Below are 13,953 nucleotides of genomic sequence, written 5' to 3'. Positions count from 1 at the left end.
CACTACAAGTTGCCTGAAGCCAAAAGCCTGAAGCTCAAAAAATGCATGGAAACACTTGATTCACAGGTTTTTGAGTGTTTTGGATAGTTTCTCAGCCTTTTCTGCTCAGATGCAATAATTAACTAAAAATAAATAATAATAATGGATCAATAAATAAATAATAAAAAATGCATAAATAAAAATCATCATACATAAAAAAAAAACTAACACTAATATTAACCTCTAAGCCCTTGTACACACGGTCGGAAATTCCGATGGAAAATGTCCGATTGGACCATGTTGTCGGATAATCCGACCGTGTGTGGGCTCCATCTGACTTTTTCAGATGTCAGAATGTCAGAATGTCAGACCAACAAAGTTTGAGAGTTGGATATAAAATTTTCCGACAACATGATCCAATCTGACTTTGTCCGATCGTTTGTAGAGAATTCCGATCGGACAAAGTGCCACGCATGCTCAGATCAAATTACGAGACCAAAGCTATTGGCTACTAGCCTGAACGTAGTCCCGCCGTAACGAATAAATGTAATCATGTTCTGAACGATAGGATTTTCCGACAACTTTGTCCAACCGTGTGTATGCAACACAAGTTTCGGACAAAATCTGTCAGAAAAAATCCAACGGATTTTGTTGTTGGAATGTCCGACCATGTGTACAGGGGCTAACTCTAATCCTAACCCCCTAAACCTAATATTAACCAGAACCCTAATCTTAATCCTAACTCCTTACCCTAATGTTAATCACTAATCCCTAATCTAACAAAATAAATTTATAAAATCCATAACCTTCAAAAAAGCTCAAAAACAGATTGAAAAATCTCAAAGTAACATGTCTCTCAGGTGTGAATGAAGCCTAAATGCTGCAATAGCTGCACTTGTAACCGTTTTACACAGATGACTTTTTAAAAGCACCCAGGTGCACTTTGATCTCGAAGAAACCACATACCAAAATGCAGACATCCCAAGTCTCCTGCATTTGGCTGCGGGCTCCCGTGAGCACCAGGCGGTCACTCAACCACAGACAGAGGACAGAGCAGCCAGAGCGACCGAATGGAGTACTGCCGTGGCGGCCACTCAGGCTGCTCTGTCTTCTGTCTGTGGCTGAGTGACAGGCAGATGAGATGACGTACCTGTCTGTGTGGGGTGGACGACTGTAACAATGTCCCACCTTCTAGATAGATGGAAAACACTGATTCAATGATACATTGAATCAGTGTGATGTGTATCATAGGAGGTGGGGATTTGTTACAGTTGCCGCCGGGATATTCAAATCCGTTTCAGAGCTTTGTGTGATCAGGCTGTATTTCATGGGCGCTGTTATAGTTATATTTAATTGGCCCTGATCAGGTTGCATTTAATTGGAACTGGTAAGGCTGCATTTCATATGCACTGATAAGACTGCATTTCATTGGCACTTATAAGGCTGCATTTCATAGGCACTGGTAAGGCTGCATTTAATTGGGGGGGAGGGGGGCGGTGCTGGCGCAAAGCGTCACCTCTCTGAAATGAGTTTGCCACCTCTCTGAAATTAGTTTTTACAGGTTGGGATGTCTGAAAATGAATGAGAATACTGTCTAGGAGGACTTATGCCATGTACACACGACCGGACTTTCCGGCAGACTAGGTCCAATGGACTTTTCAGGGGTGTTCCGATGGACTTCCGAAGGAATGGACTTGGCCACACATGAACCGACTTGGCCCCTGTACACACGGTCGGAGATTTCGACAACCAAATCCGTCGGATTTTGTCCGTCGGATCTTGTCCGAAACTGTTGCATACACACGGTCGGACTAAGTTGTAGAAAAATTCGATCATTCAGAACGTGATGACGTAATTTCGTTACGATGGGACTATGTTCAGGCTAGTAGCCAATAGCTTTGATGTAGGAATTTGATCTGAGCATGCGTTGCACTTGGTCCGATATAAAAATTCTCTACACATGATCGGAGTATGTCCGATCGAACCAGTTGGTCGGGAAATATTTCCAACAAGTTGGAAAATTGGGTCCGACAGATATTCTGACGGAATCAGTCCGATGCATACCACACACAGTCGGATTATCCGACAACACGGTCCGATAGGACACATTCCGACGGATTCTCCGACCATGTGTACAAGGGCTAAGTCTGTTAGTTTTGAACGTGATGATGTAAGACGGAACTAAAAAAGGAAGTTCAATAGCCAGTAGCCACAGGGCGTCACAGTGGTGTAGTGGTTTGAATCGCAACCACGACACTACCTGCCTGGAGTTTGCCTGCTCTCCCTGTGCCTGCATGGGTTTCTTCTGGGTACTCCAGTTTCCTCCCACACTCCGAAGACATGCAGGTAGGTTAATTGGCTTCTGTCCAAAATTGGCCCTAGTATATGAATTGGGACCTTGGATTGTGGGCTCCTTGAGGGTAGGGACTGATGTGAGTGTGCAATGTACAGGGATAGGAACAATTGTGGAGACTTACTCAGGTTGAACTGGATGGACTGATGTCTTTATTCAACCTTACTATGAAACTATGAAGTAGCCAATAGCTTCCCTTGCATCGTATTTGGTCCATCGGACCATAATACAGACAAATGTTTTTTCCGATAGGAATTGAGTCCGTCGGACAGATTTGAAACATGTTCTATTTCTAGGTCCGTCAGAATCGGATTAGCCCACACATGATTGGATCCTAGTCTGCCGGAAAGTCCGGTCATGTGTACGTGGCATTAGGTACACTATAATCCTGTCCTGAGGTTTTTTTGCTGCCAGCTAATAGAACACAGTATTAACACATCCAGAAAATAATCAATATCACTTTTTAAAAAGGGCAATAGCATACTTACAACATGTTGCAAGGTAAGAGAGGGCAGGCGCTGCAGCAGTCCAGGTCCAGGTGACAAACAAAAACAAATGATGGGTGGTTATGGCGTCAGGACCTGGGTGGAGTAAGTGGTACAGTCAGGGGTCAAGTCCTGGGGAAAAAAAGTGTGGGAACTCCCAACCAAGATCCACTGCCCCACCAAAAAAAAAATGATACGCTCATATGCACAAACACTTCAAAAGTGGTATTTTTCATCCAATTTATGTACCGTATTTGCCGGCGTATAAGACGACCTTTTACACTTAAAAAAACTGTCCGAAAATCGGGGGTCGTCTTATACGCCGGATCAGCCCCTCCGATGCCTGCTGAGGGATCGGTAATACTGTATGTAGCTTCGGCTACATACAGTATATACCGCTGAGCCAATCCCAGCAAGCAATGTATTCAAATGAATACAGAGCCTGCTCGGATTGGAGTAACAACCTCTGCCAATCCGAGCAGGCTACTATGTAGCCTGCTCGGATTGGCTTTGAGAGTCAGAGAGGCGCGGGTTGATGATGATACAGCCTCTGCCAATCCAAGCAGGCTTTGTATTCATTAATAGAATACATCGCTCGCCGTGATTGGTTCCAGCAAAAGCAGGAAGAAGGATATGGCGCCAGCTCCTGCTCCAGCAAGAAGGATGGAATATCAAGCGTCGGAAGCCTTGGAAGGGGGTCGTCTTATACGGTAAGTACAAGAAAAAAAATGCTTAAACAACAGTAAGATTAGGGGGTCGTCTTATATGCCCGGTCGTCTTATACACCGGCATATACGGTATTGTGTGTATGAAGCTTAACTGTTAGTACATAAAAAAAAACAATCCTCAATGAACATAAATACAGTAATTCTCTGAATAATCAGCATTCATTCCATTGTGCTTCCATGAAAATGTGAAAATCATGTTCTGATCTTTATTGAGGAATGATGTTTTGTATATAGAGTGTTTATGTGGTGAGTTTACACTTTTCATTGAACAGAGTTTAGATAACACAGGGTTAAACGGAAAGGTCATAAATTAACTGCACATTATCTGGACAGAATGCTTGGGGAGATAGTGAGGTGTTCCTGCTTAGGAGATGTATGTTAGCTTGGGGAGCTGCAAATTCTGCAGGGCTCCAACACACACTCACTGCTATTCCAACCCTTCACATATTTCCACATAAACTTCCCTCCTGGCATTAAACTTTTCCAGGTATTGTGCTCAGCTTACCACCCCAAACTGATGTTCCTCCCTCAGCTCACCTCTCTCCCTGCACGTCCTGTGAGCAGAATAGCTGTGCTCCTCCTCTGGGTTCTCTCATCATATGGCACTGAAGATAGAGGAGGGGGGGATTCAGCGGGACACACAGATGTATGCAGGAGACTGGGGGGGGGGATGAGGAGACAGAAAATCAGGAGGGGCCGGCGGGGAGGAGCACATCATGAGAGGTCTGACTAAATACAATCTCTTAGCAGCAGGGACCTGATCTACCCGTCAGCTAGCTGTGATTGACAGGTAGATCGAAGCAGAAGCTGTCATGGGGCCCCCTACTGGCAATGCCTGAATGGTCAGGTGTGCGGCACTTACTATTGCGAGTTGTGTCGGCGGCTGCTGGTGTAGCACCTGCCACACAGCTCGCATACTTAAAAGTCTTGCAGGACACGGCTGCTAAAGGGAACTGAGTTCCTGTTGTGGAAAAAGTACAGGAACTCCGTTCCCATGCGTTCCTGCAGGACTTGAGCCCTGGGTACGGTGGGTGAAAGAGTTATAGCAAGCTTCTCAGTGGACCTTACACTGTGGTTCCTGGATACGGACTAGGATACAACTGTTGCAGGAGAACAAAGGGATCTTCTGTAGACTATTTACCTGTCAGGTTGTATCACAATAACCATCTATGCAGATTCTATTTTATTAAGTTGCCTGAATCAGGTGAAATTAAACTTTTGTGACTACTGATACATCTCATCATTGGTCTTTTTGTCTAAAAGATTGTTTCTGATCTGACGTACCCATGCCAGGAGGCGAGCAAGAATAACATCTACTGACAGCAAAATACATCAATAGTCATAAAACATTACATAAACAAAACCCTTTGGGCATCTACTAATATTACTGCTGTAAATTATTACACAGCTGAGGCTTCTACTATAAGAATTACCTGCATTTAGTTGCTATATAACAGAAATGTCACATTATTGAGTTATATAGCCTATAGATTGTGCAGTATTGAACAATGGGTGGGCAGATTACCGTCCTAATATATTGCATGTCTCAATTTATTAACCCTGCTCTTTATCCTACAGGCCCACTTGTCTCATTGGTTTGATAATTTCCTATCATTTATTTATATTAGTATTCTACCTGGGGGAAATAAGAGCTTGTTGGAAATCCAAAGGCTATCCTCACATGGAGCCGTGACAGGCAGGAGATATTGAAATGTGTTTTATAGTAGCACAGGTTTAATCTCACAGCATAATTCTCTGGAGGGTTGTTCTCTTTTTGTCTCTTATTTTTCTGCAGTCTTATTAGGGATTCTGTGAGGGCTGATATTTCTCTTTTTGGCTACCTGGAAAAAACGGCTCTTGATTAAAGCAGGTAATCAGAAACAAAGTAACAACAAAGTGATCCGCACATTGCAAGCACTACATTTCAAACTGAGATGGCTTGAAGGGAGCGTATAGTTTTAAATATATTTCCATTTTATACTACCAGCAAAAAATGTTAATAACCACAACTTCAAGCTATTCAGAATGTGCAATGATTGGGTTACAAAATATAATATATAATGTGACACTATTTAAAATAATTAAAAGTATTGTCTTTATGTGTTATGTTTATGCCTAATAGTACCTATCATCATGGTATGACTATATATATATATATATATATATATATATATATATATATATATATATATATATATATATATATATATATATTTATTTATTTATTTATTTTTTATACAGTACAAACAGACAGCTCAGGCAAGCAAAACAATAATCTAAAGTAATGGAACACATGTCCAAAGCTAAAATAATTTTGTTTTGAGAAAAATAAGGAGCCATTTCTGACCTTCTTCTAAATATGCTGGTTGCTTGGCTTTTATGATGACCCATTCATTTTGTTACTTTCTGAATAACTGTATACAGTGGCGTAACTAGAACCTTCAGGGCCCCGATGCAAGAAACCATGAAGGGCCCCCCTGAACCCCAGCCAGGGCCCTTCCCTCCGATTCCGGCGGTGGAACTCCAGGGCGTGGTCACGGGTATGACCTTTGTGAGCCCTGTAGTTCCACCACTGGTATCAGTAGTTTTTTTTTATTATTTTTATTTTATTTTTAGGTGCCCCATTGGGGGACTGTTCCTAGGCAGGATGGGGTCCCCGTCCCCAGAAGAGATGAGGTCCTTTTCTCCAGGGCAGATGAAGTTACTGCCCCCAGGTGAGAAGGGGTCCCTGTCCCCAGGGGAGGTGGGAGTCCCTGTCCCCACATGAGAAGGGGGCCCTGTCCCAAGGGGGAGATGGAGGGGGTATGTAATGGTGTGTGGGGGATGGGGTCCTCTCACTCACCATGAACAAGCTGTAAGCCGCGCACTCATCCATGTTGGCCTGGGCTCCATCCAGTGTGCTGGACGGGTGATCAGCATATCTCACAGAAAGACCTTTCACCATCTGTGTATGACGGGGGAGGAGGGGGGCTGGCAGACAAGCCTACAGGTCCTCCAGGGAGCCGGTTGTCATAGGGCTGAACTGCATCTGTGTGCTTAAAGTTTGTTTACCCGGGGGAAGTATGCAGTGCAGGCCGGACTCCGGGGGCGCGGGACTCTGGCTGGAGAAAACAGACATCGGACTGAGCGGCAATGCATGGAGCAGGGGAGGGGTACTCTGAGGAGCCGGCCGAGGACACAGGTCATGCGGGGAATGCACAACTGAAGAGCAGCCAGTGCGATAGTCGAGCATGGAGCTCTGCTAGTCACCCTCCAGCCACCCGTGTGCATGGTGCACTGGTACCCCTAGCTGCCTATGCTGCTGCCGGCCATATGTAGAGGGGGCTGCATGGGCCCCCTGCATCACAGGGCCCGGTAGCGGTCGCGACTGCTGCACCCCCTATAGTTACGCCCCTGACTGTATACTTAATCCAATTCAACTATCGAGCCAATGCTTCGGAACTAAGAAATAGAACAGATGCTTCTTTAGCCTTCTGTGAGAATTCCCCACTGTATACATCAATCATTCAGTCCACAGCCCTACTGTATTTCAGCCCTGATAAAGGGGGACTTTTAGAACTCCTGAAATAAGGGACACTTTCATTTGGATACAACTAATAATACAATTAATATAAACCTGCATTTGTGGATTGGTTTTTATCCTTTACTTTTCTTCTAAGTATTGCAGCAAGACATCTAGCATAATAATCAAGCTAATATTTCAGAAGGAGAGCTCAGTAATTGCAGCCTGTGCATTCCCTGGATAACAGCTTTGCACTGAATAGGTAAAGTCATGTTGCTCTAGTTAATAGTATACAATTAGATCTGAAACATTCAATTTTTTTCCCATTACCTGACCTCAATGAACTCTTATTTAAATTTAATCTGATTATGAATACAGTTTATTTGAACCACTTACAGACTGGAAGATTTCCCCCCTTAATGACCAGGCCTTTTTTTGCGTTATGGCACTTTGTCGCTTTAACTGACAATTGCGCAGTCACGCGACGCTGTACCCAAACAAAATTGACGTTCTTTTTTGCCCACAAATAGAGCTCTCTTTTGGTGTTATTTTATCACCTTTGCGGTTTTTATTTTTTGTGCTATAAACAAAAAAAAATAAAAAATATTTTTAACTTTTTGCTATAATAAATATCCCCAAAATGTTTTAAAAAAAACAGCACATTTCTTCATCAGTTTATGCCAATATGTATTCTTCTACATATTTTTGGTAATTTAATTTTTTTTTTACTAGTAATGGCGGTGATCTGCAATTTTTAGCAGGACTGCAACATTCCGGCGGACAGATCGCACACTTTTGACACTTTTTTGGGACCACTGACATTTATACAACGATCATAGCTAAAAATAGCCACTGATTACTGTGTAAATGTCTCTAGCAGGGAAGGGATTAACACTAGGGAGCGATCAAGGGGTTAAGTGTGCTCCCTGGAAGTGTTAGGGGGCTGGGATGACTGGAGGAGGAGACAAAACGCTGTTCCTAATCACTAGGACCAGCAGACCTGTCTCTAACTCCTCTGTCAGAACTGGGATCTGTCTGTTTACATTGGCAGATCCAATCGTAGCTGCCGGCCACGCACATCAGATACCTCGCTGTACAGATGGTGTGTGCCTGCTACGGCTCCTTAAAGGAGCTGAGGTACACCTATGGCATTTTGCGGGAATGTGCCGACCTGCCACCATATAACAACAGCGGCTGGTCAGCAAATGGTTAAAATAGACATTTATCCATTACATACAGTATGTCACTTATGAAATCATACTTTGAATAAATAAAGCACCACATCTGCTCTTGAGGCCTACTCTCCTGCTGTCTTCTGAAGCCAGGTACTGGTTTGAAAACAGAGCTGTCCGTGCCCTCAACACTGAAGACATGAAAAACAGCCACACACCAATGATGTCACAGCATTCACCAGTTCCACTATATCCACAGAGGTAGTCCCTATCCAGAGAATATGTTGTTTAACGCATTTCTGACAATAGCGTTTATTTGTTTTATAATACCTATGTATTTTTTCATCAAATGCTCAAAGAGGTGACACTTCTGCCCCCATCTTAAGCCTGGTACACACTAATAGAACACGCTAACGATTAAACATTAGTAGAGGGATCTCCCCCACTGAGCTGTTGTGTCCTAACAAGGGGATGCCCCCCCCCCCACCAGAACACTCCGATCAGCCATTGGCTGAGAGTGCTGATCGGGAGTCGTTCGGCTGCTGGAGTTCTTCAGCATGTTCATCCGAAAGAACCAGGCTAAACGTTCGTGGCTTCTGTCGGACCGGCTAACATACACACTGGCCGAATGTCGGACGTTTTTTATTGAACCGCCTGATGTCTCCCAGCGTTTGGCCATGTGTACTAGGCATTAGTCCTGGGCCAGTTTACTTACCTTTATTGCTAACAGGTGTACTATAAACATTTCTGGACTTGAGTTGATAATTACTCAATCTTGGTGATATCTAATTTGCCAGTGGCACTATACAGATGCCTAACTGCCAACAGCTCTCAGTGGAACTTCAATCAGGTAGGTATGAAAAACCTGCATACAACAAATTGCCCTGCAGCTATGACTTATGACTTTTGACTTTCCAAGGTGGGTGCATGGCCAGTGGTGGTTCCAGAGCCAGCATGGTGTTGCATGTTGCTTAAATGCTAGAATTGTAACATCTGGAGTGTAACGATCTGTGGTTCTGTGGGATCTTGTTCATCCCCATTTAGGTCAACCTCATAACATGAGTATTATAATTGCAACAATGTCTGCTGTTCTTTCTGGCCCACTCTTTTGTGCTCTATGATTCTTCTCCTTAATTTCCATGCCTACTCACTCTTCACACTCTTCTCTCCTCCATGATAAATCTCCTTCATTTAAAGTTCACCTTTGTAAAAAAAAAATCATAAATGCACATCTTTTTGCTGGTAGAAATGTTTTTAATTTATTTTTGTTTTCATTATGAGCCTGCAAAGCATTGCACCCATTATCAGTAGATCATGGATGCTATGCTGGGCTCCTACAAATGGTCTATGTAAGGTGTCTGCTCATACCTTTTAAAAGCAGGCAGTTACACACTGATAGAAAGACTCAATGAGCTAAAGCGCTCAACAGCACCCTGGTATTTCATTGAGAACTACAAGCCGACAGCCGCAAAGACTGTTGGTGCTTGCAGTTTTTATATTCACAAAACTCTGTGAATGAATGATGTGGCTGGACAGTCAGATGCTTTTAAAATTGTGACAGCGAGTGGGGAAGAACACCCCCCGATTGCTGTCAAAACAGGGACTGGGGGGGGGGAGGGAGCTGAGGCTGGTGGATCTGTAACATGTTACATGTTACACTCTGAGTTTAAAAAGGTGAACTCATCATTTAAAGTGATTGTAAAGCTTCTGGGTTTTTTTCATTAATGTTAGCCAATGCCTCCTGCTGCTCTCAGCCAAGCCTGTTAGAGCAGGGGGAGAGGAGAAGAGCTGCTGCAGATGTGCACCCCGCTGGACCGAGATCAGGCTCAGGTGAGTATTTAGGGCTGCACTTAAAAGGTTTTTTTTGTTACCTTAATGCATAGAATGAAAACTTTTACCTTTACAATCACTTTAACTGCTTAAGGACCAGTGGCCGCAGTTGTACTGCGGCAGGTTGGCTCCCTTGCGTGAATGGCCATACCTGTATGGCGGCTCGTGCAGTTGCAGGTGGCATGCTCTCACACCCACTGTATGCTGCAGGAGTGTGCCTGCGGGTCGGTCGGACTCGATGTCCGTTGGCGACCCACGATTGCAATGAGGAGAGACAGAACAGGAAACTGCCATCAAGCCGATTCCCCGTTCTGCCAGATGACATGACATAGGTCTACTGTTCCTAGTGATCAGGAACAGTGATCTCTGTCATGTCCCAGGCAGCCCATCCCCCCTACAGTTAGAACACATCTAGGGAACACACTTAACCCATTGATCCCCTCCTAGTGTTAACCCCTTCCCTGCCAGTGTAATTTTTACATTGATCAGTGCATTTTTATAGCACTGATCAATGTAATAATGTTACTGGTCCCCAAAAAGTGTAATTTGTGGTCAGATTTGTCTGCTGCAATGTCACAGTCCTGCTAAAAATGGCAGATCGCCGCCATTACCAGTACAAACAATATAAAAAAAAATCCCTAAATCTATCCCATAGTTTGTAGACACAATATCTTTTGCGCAAACTAATCAATATGCCTATTGCATTTTTTTTTACCAAAAATATGTAGAAGAATATATATCGGTCTAAACTGATGAATATGTTTTTTTATTTATGTTTTTTTGGGATATGTATTATAGCAAAAAGTACATTTTTTTTTAAATATTCGCTATTTGTTTGTTCATAGCACAATAAATACAAACCACAGAGGTGATCAAATAACACCAAAAGAAAGCCCTATTTGTGGGAAAAAAAGGATGTAAATTTTGTTTGGGTACAGTGTCATATGATTGCACAATAGTCAGTTAAAGTGACGCCGTGCCGTATCACAAAAAATGACCTGGTCATTAAGAGGGCAAATCCTTCCGGTCCTTAAAGGGCAAGTTCACCTTTACAGAAAACTCTGTAAGGTGAACTTACAGAGGTGCCCCTCCTCGCCCCCCCCCCCCAGGCCCGCTGACCTAGACTGTCGCTATCTCCGGTTCTAAGCCCCAGTATATCCATGCCAGGAGCCTGGAGCTTAAAAATCTTCTCTTCTGAATGTCCAAAATGTCCCTCGTCAGGAGGGTCTTTTGGAGCATTCTAATTGGTCAGCACCGTCACATGGGTGGCGCCTACCAATCAAGAGCTGCAAAGCCATCCTGTCAGCTATGGAGAAGATTCAAGGAATGAGAGGGGATTTCTAAACCCCGGCTCCTGACATGTATATACCGGGGCTTAGAACCAGAGATAGCGGGGGGGAGGGGGAAGGCGGGCGAGGAAGGGAACCTGTGTAAGCTCACCTTACAGATTTTCCTCTAATTCTATAAATGCCTGCTGTCCTCACTGGTCATTTTTACATTTCACATGACATATTGTATGCACTTACATTTTTCTGGTTGCTGGGGTCTTCAGGTAATTAACTGAAAATAACTTTTGCGAATGTCTATCCTTGCTTTCTGAGAAAAATGCACTTGACAAGGAAATCAGGATATAAAATTGACACAGGGACAGAGATATGCATGTCTGGTATAGTCAAGCACAGTAAATAAAAAGTGCCACAGACAATAAACAATAGCAAAAAAACAAGAATTACTTGCACAGTTAAAGCAGAGTTCCACACAAACGTGTAACTTCTGCTCATTTGTCTCCCCCCCCTCCTGTGCCACATTTGGCACCTTTCGGGGCAGAAGCAGATACCTGTCTTTGACAGGTACATTATCCCAACTTCCGGGAGACCAGGCTGTGGAAAATTATGTCAGCAGCTCGGCTCCCTCCTCCTTCCCGCGATGCCGGGCCAGTAGGAGAGCGCAGCCATGCCTTGCGCATGCGCAGTAGGGACCTGGTCATGAAGCCATAATGCTTCACTGCCGGGTTCCCTTACAGGCAATGGCAGCTGTAGCACCCTTCCATCAGCTGTGGTGCCGATGTCGCTGGACGGACTCCAGGACAGGTAAGTGTCCTATTATTAAAAGACAGTAGTTGCAGTATAACATAAGCATAACAGGTGCGGCCGGACCAGAGTCTTGTACAGCGGGAGATTTATCATTTTATCTCTGGAGTTGATACCCTTTTTAATGCATGCCAATATTCTGTTTGCTTTGTTAGCAGCATCATGACATTGCATGCCATTGCTGACCCTATCATCTACTAGGACCCCCAGGTCCTTTTCCATCCTAGATTCCCCCAGAGGTCCCCCCCCCCCCAGTGTATAGATTGCATTCCTATTTTTGCCACCCAAATGCATTATTTTACATTTTTCTACATTGAACTTCATTTGCTATGTAGTTGCCCACCCCATTAATTTGTTCAGATCTTTTTGCAAGGTTTTCACATCCTGCAGAGAAGTTATTGCCCTGCTTAGCTTATTATCGTCCTCAAATACAGAGATTGAACTGTTTACCCCATCCTCCAGGTCATTTATGAACAAATTAAATAGGATATATATGCATTTTTACGTTGGAGTTAAGCCATCCAGGACTTTTGTTTGCTCTTTTAATTTTATTACCCAATGGGATGCATTGGCTAATGCCCTTATTTAATATGCTCTTAAAGCAAACCCATCTCTCCTTCACATTCTTTGTTCCTAAGATTTTATCCCAAATTATGCCTTCTCGTAAGGTTCGTAGTTTAGGGAAGTTGGCTCATTTGAAATTCAGTGTCTTTGTATTCCCCTTATGCTTCCTATTTGTGTTATTTATACGAAAGCCAATTGACCTGTGATCGCTGTTCCCTAAATTGCCCTGTATTTCCACATCCATGATCAGGTCTGTATTGTTGGTAATCAGTAGATCCAATAATGCTTTATTTCTAATTGGTCCGTCTACCATCTGACCCATAAAATTTTCCTGCAAGACATTTAGGAACTGGAGAGCCTTAGATGAATGTGCGGTACTCTCCGCCTAGTCCATGTCTGGATAATTAAAATCCCCATTATGATAGCACTTCCCATCCTTGCTGCTAATCCACATTGTGATAGGAGATCTGTCTCCCCTTCCTCCCTCAGGTTAGGGGGCCTATAGCATACTCCCAGTATTATTTTCCCCTTAGCTTCATCCCTTTGGAGCTCTACCCATAAGGATTCCACCTCCTCCCTAGTTCCCTTAGTGATGTCATCTCTCACATTCACTTGTACATTATTCTTGATATATAGGCATAGCCCTCCCCTTTTTTACCCTCTCTATCCATGCGATAAAGGGTATACCCTTGAATGTTTGCCAGCCAATCATGAGAGCTGTTGAACCAGGTCTCTGAATTTCCCACAAAATCCAAATCCTCCTCATACAATAGTATCTCTAGTTCACCCATCTTGTCATCCCAGGCTCCTGGCATTAGTGAACATGCCACGTAGTTGAGACCGGTCGCATATTATCCTCTTATTGGGTGTTCAGAGATTGCAACTAGGACTTGCTACTATACTTACCTTGGGTTTATGTGCTTTGGTCAACCTACCACTAATGCCCTCAATACTACCCTCTGGAATATGTTCTGCGCTGACTATCTCTACCTCTGGACCCCCCATCGCCTAGTTTAAAAACCCCTCTAACTTTTCAGCCATCTTCATTCCCAGCTGATCTGCACCCTCCTCATTTAGGTGCAGTCCGTCCCTTCTATAGTACCGCTTATCGACTGAGAAGTCAGCTCAGTCCTCCAGGAACCCAAACCACTCCTTACTACACCAGCTCTTCTTCCACTTGTTTACTTCCATAATTTCTTGAGGGCCTACAAGCAGTTGTACATCAGTAAACCCCCCCTGTGTGTTCCACA

This window comes from Lithobates pipiens, unplaced genomic scaffold (genome assembly GCF_037356315.1).
Source record: "Lithobates pipiens isolate NorthernLeopardFrog02 unplaced genomic scaffold, aLitPip1_a1.2 Scaffold_22, whole genome shotgun sequence".
In the NCBI taxonomy this organism is placed as follows: domain Eukaryota; kingdom Metazoa; phylum Chordata; class Amphibia; order Anura; family Ranidae; genus Lithobates; species Lithobates pipiens.
Note: the sequence above shows the minus strand (reverse complement) of the source record.